Source organism: Rhinolophus hipposideros, assembly GCF_964194185.1.
Source record: "Rhinolophus hipposideros genome assembly, chromosome: 11".
NCBI lineage: Eukaryota > Metazoa > Chordata > Mammalia > Chiroptera > Rhinolophidae > Rhinolophus > Rhinolophus hipposideros.
The window spans coordinates 46,272,996-46,287,463 of record NC_138057.1 but is presented as its reverse complement, the minus strand read 5'-3'; positions in this window follow the sequence as shown (position 1 = coordinate 46,287,463).

Below are 14,468 nucleotides of genomic sequence, written 5' to 3'. Positions count from 1 at the left end.
AGAAGGTGGATCCAAGCTTCGGACTCTCCCAAGGAGGAAAATCTGTGACGATGCAGCCACCACCTCTTGGCCTTTTGCTTGGAGGAAGTTTTTCTGTGACAGCTGAGAAAGACTTGGGTTTTAGACCACATCTGGGAGATGTATGCTTGAGCTTGCTTTGCAGAGAAAGGAAACAGGAAAAGCTAACCCATAAATCCGAAGGAAAATGAAATTATGGATGAGACACCTTAGCAGCATTGAGGAATCTGCCAGGCCTACTATGACATGAAAGGTGACAATACAGAAATAAAGATTCACAGAGTCTGGGAACTTCTGGAAGTTTGAGCAAATATGACAGATTCTCTTTTTATGGTTTTCTTTCCCTCCCAGAGTTAATTGTGAATGGCAAGGATTATAATCTTTTCACTACAGATCTCATACAGTTTAAGGCAGGGATGTCCAAACTTTTTTCAACGGTTTTCACCAAGGGCCATATGCGGTAAAATACACAAACAGCCAGGCCACTCACTCGAGTTGAAGCACGTATTGCCTCACCTGGTTTATTTAAGTAAGTAAACTAAATATAGTTTTAGAATTTGCTGCGGGCCGATTAACACTGGATTGTGAGCCGCAGTTGGCCCGCGGGCCACAGTTTGGACACCCCTGGTTTAAGGGATTGTGATTGATCATTTGACTCAGCCCCTTTATATTTCCATCAAGAACAGTTGAATTTCCCCCAGAAGTACAGAATAGTTTATATGTTATAAATTTTACTTGCTCATTTGTGTTTTCACAGATGAAAACTTAAACAACAACAACAACAACAAAACCTCCTACCCTTTTTAGTAATTAAATCTTGTTCAGTGACTGATTATCAGGGAACAAAATCTTCAGTCACATATGATGTAAAAGAGCCTTCAGTAAAATATAAAAGAGCAATGGAAACGGGAAGGACAATGCTAAAATAAAGATCCACAAAGTTGCTGTGTAAACTTAAAACTAGCACACAACTACAACTGGGCAAAAAGTCAGCTGTTTCAGAAAATATCTAGTCCCTCTCCCTCAAAAGCTCTGATTTTTAATGTGCACTAAAGGAAAACTCTAAGGCTGGTGTAATTCCAGCAAAGTTTGAGAGACCTCTGAGATTTCCTTAGTTCCCTATGTACTGGTAGTTTGAACCTCAGAAAATAGGCACTTATAATAAAAACACTCACAGACTCTTAACTATAACACTGTTAGCAGGCATTGCTATAATAGCAAGACAATTTAGCGATAATGGGTATGTAGGAAGAAAATTAAGTAGTTTGCTGAGATACAATAACAAAACAAAACAAAACAAAAAACCTAAGCCAGAACATATTTGGACTCATGTTCAACTTCAAATGCAAAGTCAGTTCATTAGTGTAATTTAAACTTTTCATAAGCCTCTCAATGATAAATTCCATTAATACATTGGAAATGCCAGCTGTTAAGAATAGTCTGTGACTGTGAGAGGTACTGAAAAATGTGGGTTGCACTACGATACCCCTCCCGTCTCCTCTAGCTCAGCAAAAATGAACGGATAGCAGGTTTTTACCTTTCCTGCCAATGGTAAATGTCCTTGATCCATCCACTCCATTCAGCCTGAGCCTTAGGGCAAACCAGGGTTTGCAGCCATTTACTACAATAATAGCAAGACAATTTAGCAGTAATGGATAAGTAGGGAGCAAATTAAGACATTTGCTGAGATATATAAATGAAGCCAGAAAATATTTGGCCTCATGTTAGGCTTCAAATTCATAGTCAATTCATTAGTGTAATTTAGTCTTTGCATGAGACTTTGAGTGATAAATTCTACTAATACATTTGAAATGCCAGCTGTAAGAATAACTCATTGAATGTGGAGTAGAATTAAAAGATGGGCAAGAATAAGTCCTTCGTTTTCATCTCATATGGAAAGATTTATGAAGGCCTTTGAGAAGAAGCATCTGTGTGCTAGTTGTAAATTGAGAGTATTAAGGGAAAACATTGGAATATTTTGGTTACATTAGTGAAAGGAATGTATTAACTCAAATGCTTTGGAGATCTTTCCCTTTGTGGCTGAAGATTACTCTTGATGAAGAACATGTGAACTTTTAGAATTCATCTCTTGCTTGGGAACAAAGGCCACAGCACAAGTAATATTAAATGGCTGGTGTTTGGGGGAGTGGTTTCTCAGAAACACAATTATGTGTGGGATGTTGGTAACTTCTTTTCATATGGATATGATTTTCTCTGTGCTTGTGAGTGTTCTCTTTCAAGCCCATAGAGGCTGCAAATGAGAGAACTTAAAGCAGAAATGGGGAATATAACCAACTAGCATTTGACTGCCTTAGCAAAAAAAAAAAAAAAAAAGTCTGTTCATTTCACCAGTTAGTTTAGTTTCTATTGCTGGTGTCTTAAAATTAGATACCTTCATAATAAAATAAATTATTCGTTCAAAAAAAAAATGAAGGAAAGAATGAAGGAAAGTAAATTTTCTTAAGCAACTACCACATACAAGGTATTTTATATAAATTAGCTCAGTTTCTCTCCAAAAATTTGTGAAATATGTGTTCTCAATTTATAGAAGAGGAAATGACAGTTTCAAAGGAATAAAGTAACCTTCCTAAGGACAGCATCTAATCAGTAGTAAAACTGGAATGGTAACCGGGCATGCCTCCATCCACCGAGTCAGATGCGAGCAGAGACTTGTTGGCCGGGGTGAGCCTGGGATATCCAAAACTGATTCATGGTAACAGGCTTTGGCACGCTGCCGTGTCTTGAGTGATCAACCCCACTCTTAGTCCTCTGGTCCTTTTCTCCTTGTCAAGGTTTGGGCTAATTTGGGCCACAGCTGTGTTTTTAACTCTTCCTGTTCCTAAGTGTCCTTTCTGGCTAAAGACCCTGGGACTGACCCCTGTCTATCCTCAACCCTGTTTTAGGTTTGCATGGAAAGATATGGATATACTGCCTCATCTGCCTTAGACCCAGACAAATGGGCCCTTACTTGGAGGCCCATTCCTTAAAGGCACCAATTTGACCCTCCAGGCTGGTCCCTGCCCACTGGGTTGCTAGATTTAGCCGATCAAAATGTAAGATACCCAGTTAAGTTTTAATTTCAGATACACAGTGAAAATTTTTTAGTATAAGTATGTCCCATATAGTATTGGAAACATACATATACTAAAATATTATCATTGTTTATCTAAAATCCAAGTTTAACTGGGAGTCCTATGCCTTTTCTGGTAACCCTACACCTCAGGAGCTAGAAGTGTGAGGCTGTGTAATAAAGTATTAATCTTACCCAGAGAAATGTTTGGCTTTGGCCTGGTATCCTGAGAGGTGACTTTTAGGAAGGTGTCACTGTTTATCTGTGAGTGTTGAACCGCACTGGACAGTCTAACAATGTGTTTATGAAGAGGGATTTTGGCCACATGGTATCTGCTGTAACTTCAAAGGGATGGAGTCAAAAGGTATGAGCTGAGCCTCTGGAAGAATTTGAGACTAAGCTCAAGCATGTGGGAAGTCCACCATAAGTGTGATTGAACCCCAATAAAAACTCTGGACACTGGGCTTGGAGGAGCTTTCCTGCTTGGCGATACTCTGCATATTTTCACGTTAGTACTGAGAGGAGCTAATATGGCCCGTGACTTCCCTGAACCTAAACCATGCTCCTAGTACTGGGATTCTGGAATTCCATGCCCAAAGGGTGCTGAGCATGCTACCAGCACCTATGTGAGCCTCTTCTCCAGATCTGCTCACGGGGACACCATAACTCAGATGCAGCACACTTAGTCTACAGGGGGAGCTAAATGGTTGGCTATTGGGGTCAAATGGACCCCAATAGTTTATATGTGCAGACCTGTGTGGCTACACACATATATGTGAAGACTCTTCATTTACAGGACTTAGCTGGAGTGAAAAGAGATGGCAGAGGACCATAGGGGCTTCCATTTGTACTTTTGACCTTCGCCTGGTAAGTGTTAGGCACTGAGGTGGGCCTCTTCCTGCCCTACCTTGCCTTATCATGCCATTTAGGGCTTGTCCCCTCCTTCAGCTTCTTTTCCCCTGGTTGGCATGATATCCAATAGCTAGAAATATCCTCATACTATATGGCTCAGGTAGGACCACACATTTCAGAATATACTGTTTCTTGAGCAAGGAACAATCCCAGTATCATCTCTAGCCCCTGACTTGGGAGTGTCAAACTAACCTATATGAAATATCCTGGATTCTAAGAACCATCCATCATAATCTCCACCTTCAAACTAACAGCCCCTTTTGGTAGTGAGGGAAGAAATATCTCACAACATTAATGCATTTATTTAGTATAAGATGAATTTTGTTTCTAGAAACCTTAAAATATATAAAAGAAAACATTTTAAAGTTGAAGGAATATGGCATATACAGTATTATCATACCTCTATGTTACTTGGAAATTTAAAAAGCTTTCTGCACTTTCTATCTCATTTGATCCTCATGATGACTCTTGCAGTGAAGCCAGAGCACTATAACACGCCCATCTCTTTTTAACCCATTTGCACCAGGGTTTCCCCTTTTCTCTCTCTCCTCTTAACCCCAGTTACTGAGATCCACCTGTGACCTGTGAAACCACACCACCAGTATTTTTATGTTTGTGTTTGGCAGGGAGAGGGGGCATTGGTGGGGTTGGGTTTGGGGCAGGATGAAAAGAAGGAAGAACTAGCTGTTACCATAGGGACAGAGCTGTGATGCCAGGCCTTCTTTTAGATGACTTCATGTGAAGAGTGGCAGGCTTGAAAGGGGGAGCAAAGAGACCCCACCACACCTGGAGGGAAAAGGACTGGGCTTTGGAATGGGCGAGAATAGGTGCCATGCTATTTTGGACAAGCCACTTTACTCTTTGATTCTCAGTTGTTGCCTCGTGTACAGAGTAGAACTAAGGATACCTACATTGTGATATTGCTGGACTATTAAATGAGACAATGTGTTTTGCCCAGTGTGTGGCACATGAGCTCATTAATTTTACCTGTTATAATAAATTTGAGCCTATTATGGTTCCTAGCATAGTAGATACTCGGTAAGACAACGGCAGCTCTAATTATGATTATTTCAAACTCTTCCTTGGAGGTCGCTCTAAGGCAGAGTCCTTCTCAGTGTCACTTAGAGGACAGAAAATGCAAAAAGGAGTGAGTCAGAGGCAGTGCAGAGGCATAGCATTTTGGCATAAATGGAGCCAGGATTCTTTCTAGGAAAAAAAGATGAAGGTGTGTATCTTTCTGGCTGTGCCTGGCACAGGTAGAGTTAAAACCTAGAGAACGTACAAGGCCTGTCTCCATTTATAAAACCCATGGTTAGAAAAGATGTTGCTTATAAGTGTATTACTGAGACTGTTGTGTCTCCCTGCTTTCCATTCCCCCTCCTTCTGCTTTCCCTTGTGGTAGGAATAGAAGCTCTTAGAAAGCCATAGAAGATGATACAGAGAACTGAGGCAAGGGAGAGGCAGGCCCTGTTTATCGTCTGAGAGGGGAGGTTGGGATTTGAAATCGTAAACAGAGGGGACAAAAGAGAGGTCAGCAGGACAACTCCCTGGAAGCACGTGAGAAAGGACAGCAGTAACCTGGGAGCTGCTCTTGCCTGACAAAGGTCTCCTGAGATAGACTTGGGTTAGAGGCTCCTAAGATTTTCAAGTGTCATTAAAGAGAAACATCAGAGCAAGGGTGATGAGGAAGCCGGGATGTTTGGGGGAATCTGGAGTGTCCTGTTGCCATCACCACTCCTCCTGCCCTGAGAAGAGAAATGAAATGAACATTCCAAGTGGAATCTGTGAATTATTTCTCCTAAGTCACCAATAATAAGCACTACTGGCTTGATTTGATATACTTTTCATGAAGAAAGCCCGAGAATTTAACCACTATTTGTAATACTGTTTCTGGGAGTGAAACATTTTCTGACTGCTCCATTTTCTCATTTCCCCAGTGATCAGGAAATGAATTTCTGGAATGCAGACCTCACCCAGAAAGGCAATGGTTAATGCTGCCCACCTGAGTAGGGAAAGATGACTGGCGTCTGCTGTTTTGTTTCAGGCACAAAACCAATTGAGTCTTTGGAACCAGATCAAAGAGGGCTCCACAGGAGTGCTGTGCAGAGAAGGCAGTTGACCCTGGAACACGCAGTGACCCTGGGAACACTCCCAGGGCTTTCTGTTGGATAAACTTTGAAGCTATCTGCTGCAATAGTCTCACCTTAATGTCTCCCTTATTCACGCCCCCATATTTGTTCTGAAAGCTCCTCTTTTCCCTAAAATAAGGGAAACAGTGGCAATATCCATCCCGTTTCCAGGGGAAAATCTACACTTTCTAGAAAGCCATATGGATTTTTCTTAACTCTGAACTCCCACCACAAATTGGAGTCCACACTATTGGACCTAATTTATTTTATACTTCTGTGAACATGTATTAATGTTTCATGCAGTCTTTTTCAAATGATATTGTCAGGTTTTTGTTTTATTTTGTTTTGTTTTTGTTTTTTAAGGACAAGGATTGTCTCATGCTTTCACACCTCTCAAAGCACTTTTCAATCCTGAGACTCAAAAATGTCCTTGCAGATGTATGGGTTGCTCACATGTTTACTGGAAGCAATGACTGCCATCTGGTTAACCTTTAACCACAATCACTGCCATCATCGCTGGCATAACACAATCCCATTGTCACCACCGCCACCAGAAATTATGTACAACAATTCAGTGTTTTCTAAGTGTTTTCAAATGCAGTATTTTATTTTATATTTACAATCACCCTGTAAACTTATTATTTTTACTGATGGTAACATGGAGGATACAAAAAGGTCAGTTGACTTTCCTATGGAGCAGAACTGCAAGTCAAAATCTTTTTAGGTGCTTCACGAACACACATCTCCTTGCATTTGTGAGCATGAAACAATGAGACGATTTTCAAACAAACACTCAAAAGCGTTGCTCTGATTATGTAATAAACCTCTCCAAATTTTAGTGGCATAAAACACAACCATTTTCTTATGTTCCCAATTCTATCAGTCAGGAATTGGGACAGGGTGTGTGGAAATGGCTTATCTCTGTGCCATGGTGCCTGGACCTCACCTGGGTGGATCATATGCCTGAGGCCCTATGTCTTGGGCCTCGGTTCTTTTCCACATGGCATGGCCAGGGACTAGAATGGAATGTCTGAGGGAGTTCTCCCGTCAGCACGTATCTGGCATCCAGGCAAGGATGGCTAGCACAGCTGCAAGTGGTCTTTTCCTACCACTCTTTACTCGTGTGGCCTTTCCGTGTTGGGCTTTCCACCTTGGGCTTTGTCAGAGCGTGGAGGTCTTAGGGTAGTCACATGTCTTACGTGGTGGCCGGCTTCCCCTGAAGCAAGCAGTCCAACCACCAAGATGGAGCTGTATCATGCGGGGGACCCTGCTCGCTGCGCCATTTGTCGTGTGGGGCGGCCTGCGGGGTCTCTGGTCCCGCTCACCACATAAGAACGCAGGATGTAGCTAGGACAAAAAGGAACACCCATGGAGCCATAGATAGGGGAGTCACACCACTATAGTCTCACTGGAGGCTGGAGTCACACAACCCACAACCTGCTGTCCACTTCTCTGCCTGCCAACCCACCGACTCAACTCACTTGACTCAACTGGACTCTCTCCAACCAGCACAGCCATGGCAGTTATATGAGTGGCTAATTGGCTAACTGGTTACAGCTGATGGTCAATTAGCCATAGCTGACGGCCATCCACTACCCGAGCCAGCACCTTTCCACATGAGGCCGAGAGCCTGGAAACTGCTCTCTGGGGCTCTGTCCCCACAAGCTGCATGACATCTCATGACCTAAGTCAGAGTCATGCAGAGTCACTTTTGTCATATTCTCTTGCTTATACATGGCAAGACTAGAAGAGTATGGGAATGGACTAATCAAAGTTATTAGGAGGTGACAAGGTTCATCAAGGGGACATCTTTGAAAATTAGCTACATGTTTATTTTCATTACAACTTTATCATAAATCATATGTGTTTAGGCAGTACCTATGCCTTTGTCAAAATGTTCTTGTAAAAGAATGAGGAATGTCAAAACACAGACCTTTTGGGCAACTGTTTGTAAGTTAGAAAGTCTGCCCTTTATACCTGCAATTGCCCCCTTTTCATCACTAGGCGGTAGGCTTGAATCAGAAAGGCAAAAAATGTTTCAGTTGGTCCTGAAGATCACAAAAAAATGCAGAATAGATTGAGTCTGTAGCAAAAGGCAGCACTGGCTTCCATGTGGCTAATTTTTTTTCTTTTTCTTTTTTAAATTAGAATATTTTTATATTAAATTATAAAAGCAGCAGAGAGTAAAAAAACCCAAGAATTTGAGTTTCTTTCTTTGACAATTTGTATTTAACATTTTAAAGTGTGCTATGGGATCTAGGGCAGTCTGTTTTCTTCATAAAGTAAATTGAGGTTTGAGGAGGTGATTAGAATCCTACTAAAAATAATGACCTTCAGTTTGCTACAACCAGTATTTATTGAGCAGGTATTAGATGTCAAGCACAGTGCCAGGTATCAGATATGCCAAGAGCAAGTCAGACATGGTCTCTGCCCTCACAGCTTATAATCTAGTAAAGCGAATGCAGCAAGCAATTAAAATATAGTGTCACACATTTCATGACTGGACAAGTACAGGGAGATGTCAGAATACAAAGAAACGACCCATAGTCCAAGCTCAGTTGGTGTCAGAAAATGTATACTGTGCATCTGAGAGAGAATTTAAAACAATCTTTGTAAAATTGTGCTAAATATATGTGACACAAAATTTATCATTTTAACCATTTTTAAGTATACAATTAAGTGGCATTAAGTACATCCACAATGCTGTGCAACTATTGTCACTATCCATTTCCAGAACATTTTCTTTGTTCCAAACAGAAACTTTATATGTTCCAAACTTCATTGAATAACAACTCCCATTTCTCCCTCCTCCCAGGTCCTGGCAATGTCTGGTCTAACTTCTGGCTCTATGAATTTTCCAATTCTAGATACCTCATATACATGGAATCATACAACATTTGTCCTTTGTATTGGGCTTATTTCACTTACCAGATTATTTTGAAGGTCCATGTATATTGTAGCATGCTTCAGAATTTTCATCCTTTTTATGACTGAGTAATATTCCTGTGTGTTTGTGTATGAGATGTTTTGTTTATCCATTTATTTATTCATCTGTTAATGGATACAGACATTTGGATTATTTCCACATTTTTGCTGTTGTGAACAATATTGCTATGAGCAGAGGTATAGGTGGCTATTTGAGTTCTTCCTTACAATTCCTCCAGGTTTATACCTAGAAATTGAATTGCTGGATCATATGGTAATTCTATGTTAAAGTTTTGAAGGACTAGCCACACTGTTTTACACAGTGACTGCATCATTTTACATTCCCACCAGCAAATGCATAAGGGTGAATTTTTCCCAACCTTGTCAACTCTGGTTATTTTCGTTTTTTCATACCAGCCATCCTAAAGGGTGTGAAGTGTTATCTCATTGTACTTTTGATTTGCATTTCCCTAATGGCCAATGAGGTTGAATGTGTTTTCATGTGCTTACCGGTCATTTGTATATCTTCTGTGGAGAAATGTTTCTTCAAGTATTTTGCCCATTTTTGAACTGGGTCGTTTGTTTTTGTAGTTCTTTATCTATTCTGATACTAATTCCGTATCACTTAAGTAGTGTACAGTTCTATTTTAAGAAGTCATTTTTGGAACTGATCTTGCCCATTGCATCTAAGCCAGGTGAATTTTTGCTTCCAAAGTTAAATTTCAAATTTTTAGACTTTTGAAACTGATTTCCACAATTTTAAGAAAAATTAATGTGTTGGAATGACAGTTCTTTGTTTGGATTACTAATACATTTTTTTTTGTTGTTGTTAAAGCAAACATGAACCACTGTAGCTGTCTGGCATTACATTCTCATCAGCATTCTTTGTATTTAACTTGCTACTAATTGCTTCATAAGTGTAGTCCCTCATACCACTCGCAGTTAAGCTGGAGACTGCCTTTAAACATATTAATGACTTTTAAAAATCAGTGAATTTTGATCTTTCCTTTACTATCGTTTGACTCTCTTTGATTGTATTTCTCTAAATGAATGAAGATTACTTTATTCCATCCCTACCACACTCTGTCTGGATGGAACCAAATTCTTCTTAACCTTTGTAAAGTGAGTTATAAAATCAAATGTTTCCATAATTCACTCTCCTTGAAAATTTCTTCCAAATATCTTTAGCAGAATTTTATATATGTAGACTTCCAAAAAGAAAAAGAAAAAAGGAAAAATGAAAAGCTGGGCAATTTGATCAAGAAAGTTTTCTTCCCTTTGCATTTAATAAGGTGTCTTTCTTTCAAGCTGTTCTTCAAAGACAAAAAGAAATGATAAAGAAAGTCATGGGTCCTGTAAGCATCACCCTTTATCTTGTTAGGGGGTCAAGTTCCATTGAAGAGAAGGCAAAGATCTAAAACTATCTAGGTTCACAGGAGCACCAAACCAGGCTGGGTGAGACAAAAAGCAGTGTAAGGAATGTATTTCTAAAAATTCGTTATGAGGTCAAAAATATAATACAAAGCTTTTGGCTTAAAGAATATTGTTTCTACTTTTGCACAGCATAGGATTATGTGGAAACTGATTACGACACAGAATTCTCTAATGTCTCTTCCTCTTTTTGACAATGCTGCAAGGCCGGATTCTTGGGGAAGAAGAGTAAGTGAAATGCATAGTAGCCCTAAATTTATCCCCATACCAGGGCCCCCAGGCTGCTGGTTAATAAATGGCTCCTTACTTGCACACCAGCTGCATTTGCTCAGGGCTCTTCCCACCTCACATTAGTCAGCAGGTTCCTGGGAGAAAAACCTTCACTTGGCCTCACCGAAGGATTATTCAGCCTTATGAAACACACCAGATTCCCCATTCTCAGCAGGATGTTTAACCCCCACTGATTCGCCAAGCAAAGCAGCCAATAAAAATTTGTTGGCTTTTCACTGTGGCCCAGAGGATACCCACCCACTTCTTGGTATTTTGAAAATTTGTATCTCAGCATCACTCTAAGTTGTCAGAGTAGAGAGAGTACAGAAACAATTTCCTTAGGTACCCCAGCTGCACTGTTGGGAGACCTGTGTGGTGTAAATTGAGCTACCAATTGGAGAGACTGGGGAGAACCAGAAGAGGAGCCTCTGGAACAGAGTTTCCACACAGTACGGTGGGAACGTGATCACTCAGGACTGCTCAGGGCGCCTGCCAGGGAAGCCCCCGCTTCCCCTGAAGTTACAGCACCTCTCAGCATGCTCCCCACATGGTGGCTTTCCTTACAAGAAGGCTCTGAATATGCCTCATATCACAGACTGGATTCCAAAGCAAAAGGAGGGAAATACAGGTGCAAGCGTGGGTGCTGATATTAAACTTCATTTTTACCTGGCCTTTGGGCAATTACTCAGACTAATATCTCCTTTCTAGAGTGGAGAAAAAAATATCCCTCTAAAGCTTTTAGTAGTAATATACAAGATTTAAGCACCTAGCTGGACCAAACCTTGAAATAGGCTTTTCTCTCCCTTACTATCTACTACGTTTTGTTTTTTTTCCTAAATTCATGTATAGTTTATTAACTACCCTTCTGTGCTAGGAGCTTTCCTAAATTATCTCAATATACAGAATTACTGGGTGAAACTATTACCAGGCCTTTTATAACACCAAATGCAGTTACTAGCACATAATAGGTTCTCAATAAACACTTGGTGAAAGAAGAAAAGCTAAATGAATATACATGAATGAGTTTACAAATGGACTCAGATAGTGTCAAGTGACTTATCATAATCACAAAACTAGTAAGCTGGAGAACTGGTAGGTAGGTTAAAAAAAAAAATGGGGCTGGGGGTATGGCAGATGTGATTAAGCCAGTTTGTCCATTCAAAAATTTTAAATTGTTTTGGAATAAGTGGCTTCCAATCATTATAAATAGGTGGGACTAATGTCTCCTCACAGATTGCATTTATCAGTGAAATCAAGTAAGAACTAATTCTGCCATACTTCCACAATTCATTAGCAAGTGCGTACAACAGTAGTCATACCGTATGACCATTTCTTGGAAACTTGTTATCCAGTTAGATATTCTGACAAGCAACTTACTTGTAAAACATACTTGACCCAAGTCAAGTGCAGCAAATATCTTGACGACAGGATAAGTAATCTCCCGGTTGGATCAGGGAACAGAATCATTTATTAAGTGCAGGAACACAGGGCTATAGAAGTTTCCAGACCGTGGACTTGCACCCAAGGAGTGAAGCTACTGTCTGCAGCTTCCAATACCTCATTAACCAGAGGGTAAAGATGCCTGTACAGACCCTCAAGCAACCTCTCCTGAAGTCTTTGGAGTGAGGGAAATGTAGGACCCAGTTATTTCCATTTCAGCTACTTTTTTTATCCAGGTATGTCTTTCTTCGAGGAATTGCTGAAGTTCTTGAGCTGAAATTACTCTTGGATATGGCCACCCCTGGATTTTTCCACCCCTGGATAATCTAGCTCTAGGCAAGGCAAAAATACTGGACTTCTGTTCCGGAACCTCCAGAGGGCGCTCCCTTCTCTGGCACTACTGCTGAAAAGTAACTATTCCTTGGACTGCCATCCATCATCTGCTGTATTATCCCCTCCTCACCCTGTAGGTAGGAGTGACCCAGGAGTAGAAGGAACTACCAGGATTTCCAAGCTTTTCTTCTTTCTCACTTGACATACATCTCTAGAGAACTAGTCCTGAGGGCAAACCACTTCTTTCTGATTTTTTTCTCTTCAAGTTATGAAGCCGATGATTTGTACTCACTGAGCAAGGAACCCAGTCTTCAAAGTGAAATCTAGCTCAGAGTTATGTGTCATCTTTTTTCTCGGCTCTATCTCTCTAACCTTCAACCAGTGAGAAGGAGAACAAGCCGACCCTTCCCAATGAAACACAAGGTGCTCTGAGTCTTAAGCATACATTCAATGCAACAACTTTTAAGAGCCTACCATCGGCTAGGCACTGTGTGCTAGCTAAGCCCTGGGACACCGTGCTGCAGAAGACCTTCACAGCCCCTGCCTTCAAGAGACTTACAGTCTGTAAGGATGTTCAATAAAAGTAAAAAAAGAAAAGCAAGTGCACTGGGTGTTGCAAAAGAAAGAGGGGCAGGATGTTAGGAATATAACCATATAACCACAGCCTAGTCCTTTAAGATTTTTAATTCCCTGAGAGTCAGAATTTGGGCTCTAAAACTTTCTTAATCCATATCTTTACTTTTCCCATATGTCTAAGGAAGATATACAAATGACTCCAGGATACAGAGTTGTGTTTTTTAATCCCAGGTGGTAGGCATGAGCCACTATAATCTTTAGCTACCCTGACTGGGTCTCTGAACTTTCAGAAGCTAGTGTACATACAAATTAGATTTTGAATGAAAACATAAAAAGGCAAATCACAAAGTGACCTGACAGTACCAGATAGGTAACATATGACACTTTTATAGATTAATGATAGAAGAAGAAGGATATGAAGCCATAAATGTGAGGCCAGCTTTTGTTTATGTTATTATCTTTAAGTCCCTCATTTCATTTTTGAAAATTGAATCTGGCATATAAACTACACAATATCTGTTTAACCAAAATGTCAGTTTCTCCATACTTTGTCCTCCAAAGTGCATGGTTATAAAATATGTGAAGAAAAACAAAGCATAATGGAAAGAACTGGGGCTTTGAAATTGGGCAAATTTCTAGCTTCACCAGTCAGTATCTCTGTGTCTCTGTGTTACTTTGAGCCTTTGCAGTGGGAACTAAAGCCATTGGACCTATACTAGCAGCCTGTTAACCATGCAGATGCTGTTCTTTGCTACGAGATCAACATATGGTGTGTTCCTCTGAGCCACCATTTTCTGGTGAGCCTGCTTTTCATTTTTCTGATGAGGCTGCTTTTCATTTTTCCATAGAAAACACACTTGAGTATATTTAAAGATTTCTCAGCACATGATACCAAGCTGTGTATCTTCATGCTCTAGAACAGGAAACATAACTCCCTGGAGACCACAATTGCCAACCCACTCCTGAATTACCCAACCTTTTATGCAGATAAATGCCATGGTAGATCAGTTATTAAATAGAAAATACACTGTAGCATGTAAGTCTTTGTTTCTCATTGTTCGTTCCTGGGCTGAGCCTACTCAGGAGATGGGTTTGGAAAATTAAAGCCCGGGAAAGGGAAGTACAGAAGGCTAGCACAGAGCATCATGAATGGGTGACTTGTGAGCTCGAGAGTGGGATAAAGCAGAGGAGACAGTGTGGAGATCCCAGGACACCTACCTGGAAATGGATCCCTGTCAGGAGGGCCAGAGGTACCTGGAAAGCTAAGAAAAGCTCTAAGTTCCAGAGTATTCTCTAGTTTGGGGAAGTCACAACTCTCAGTTAATAGCTGTAAAGTTCATGGTGATAATCTGTCAAAAACGATT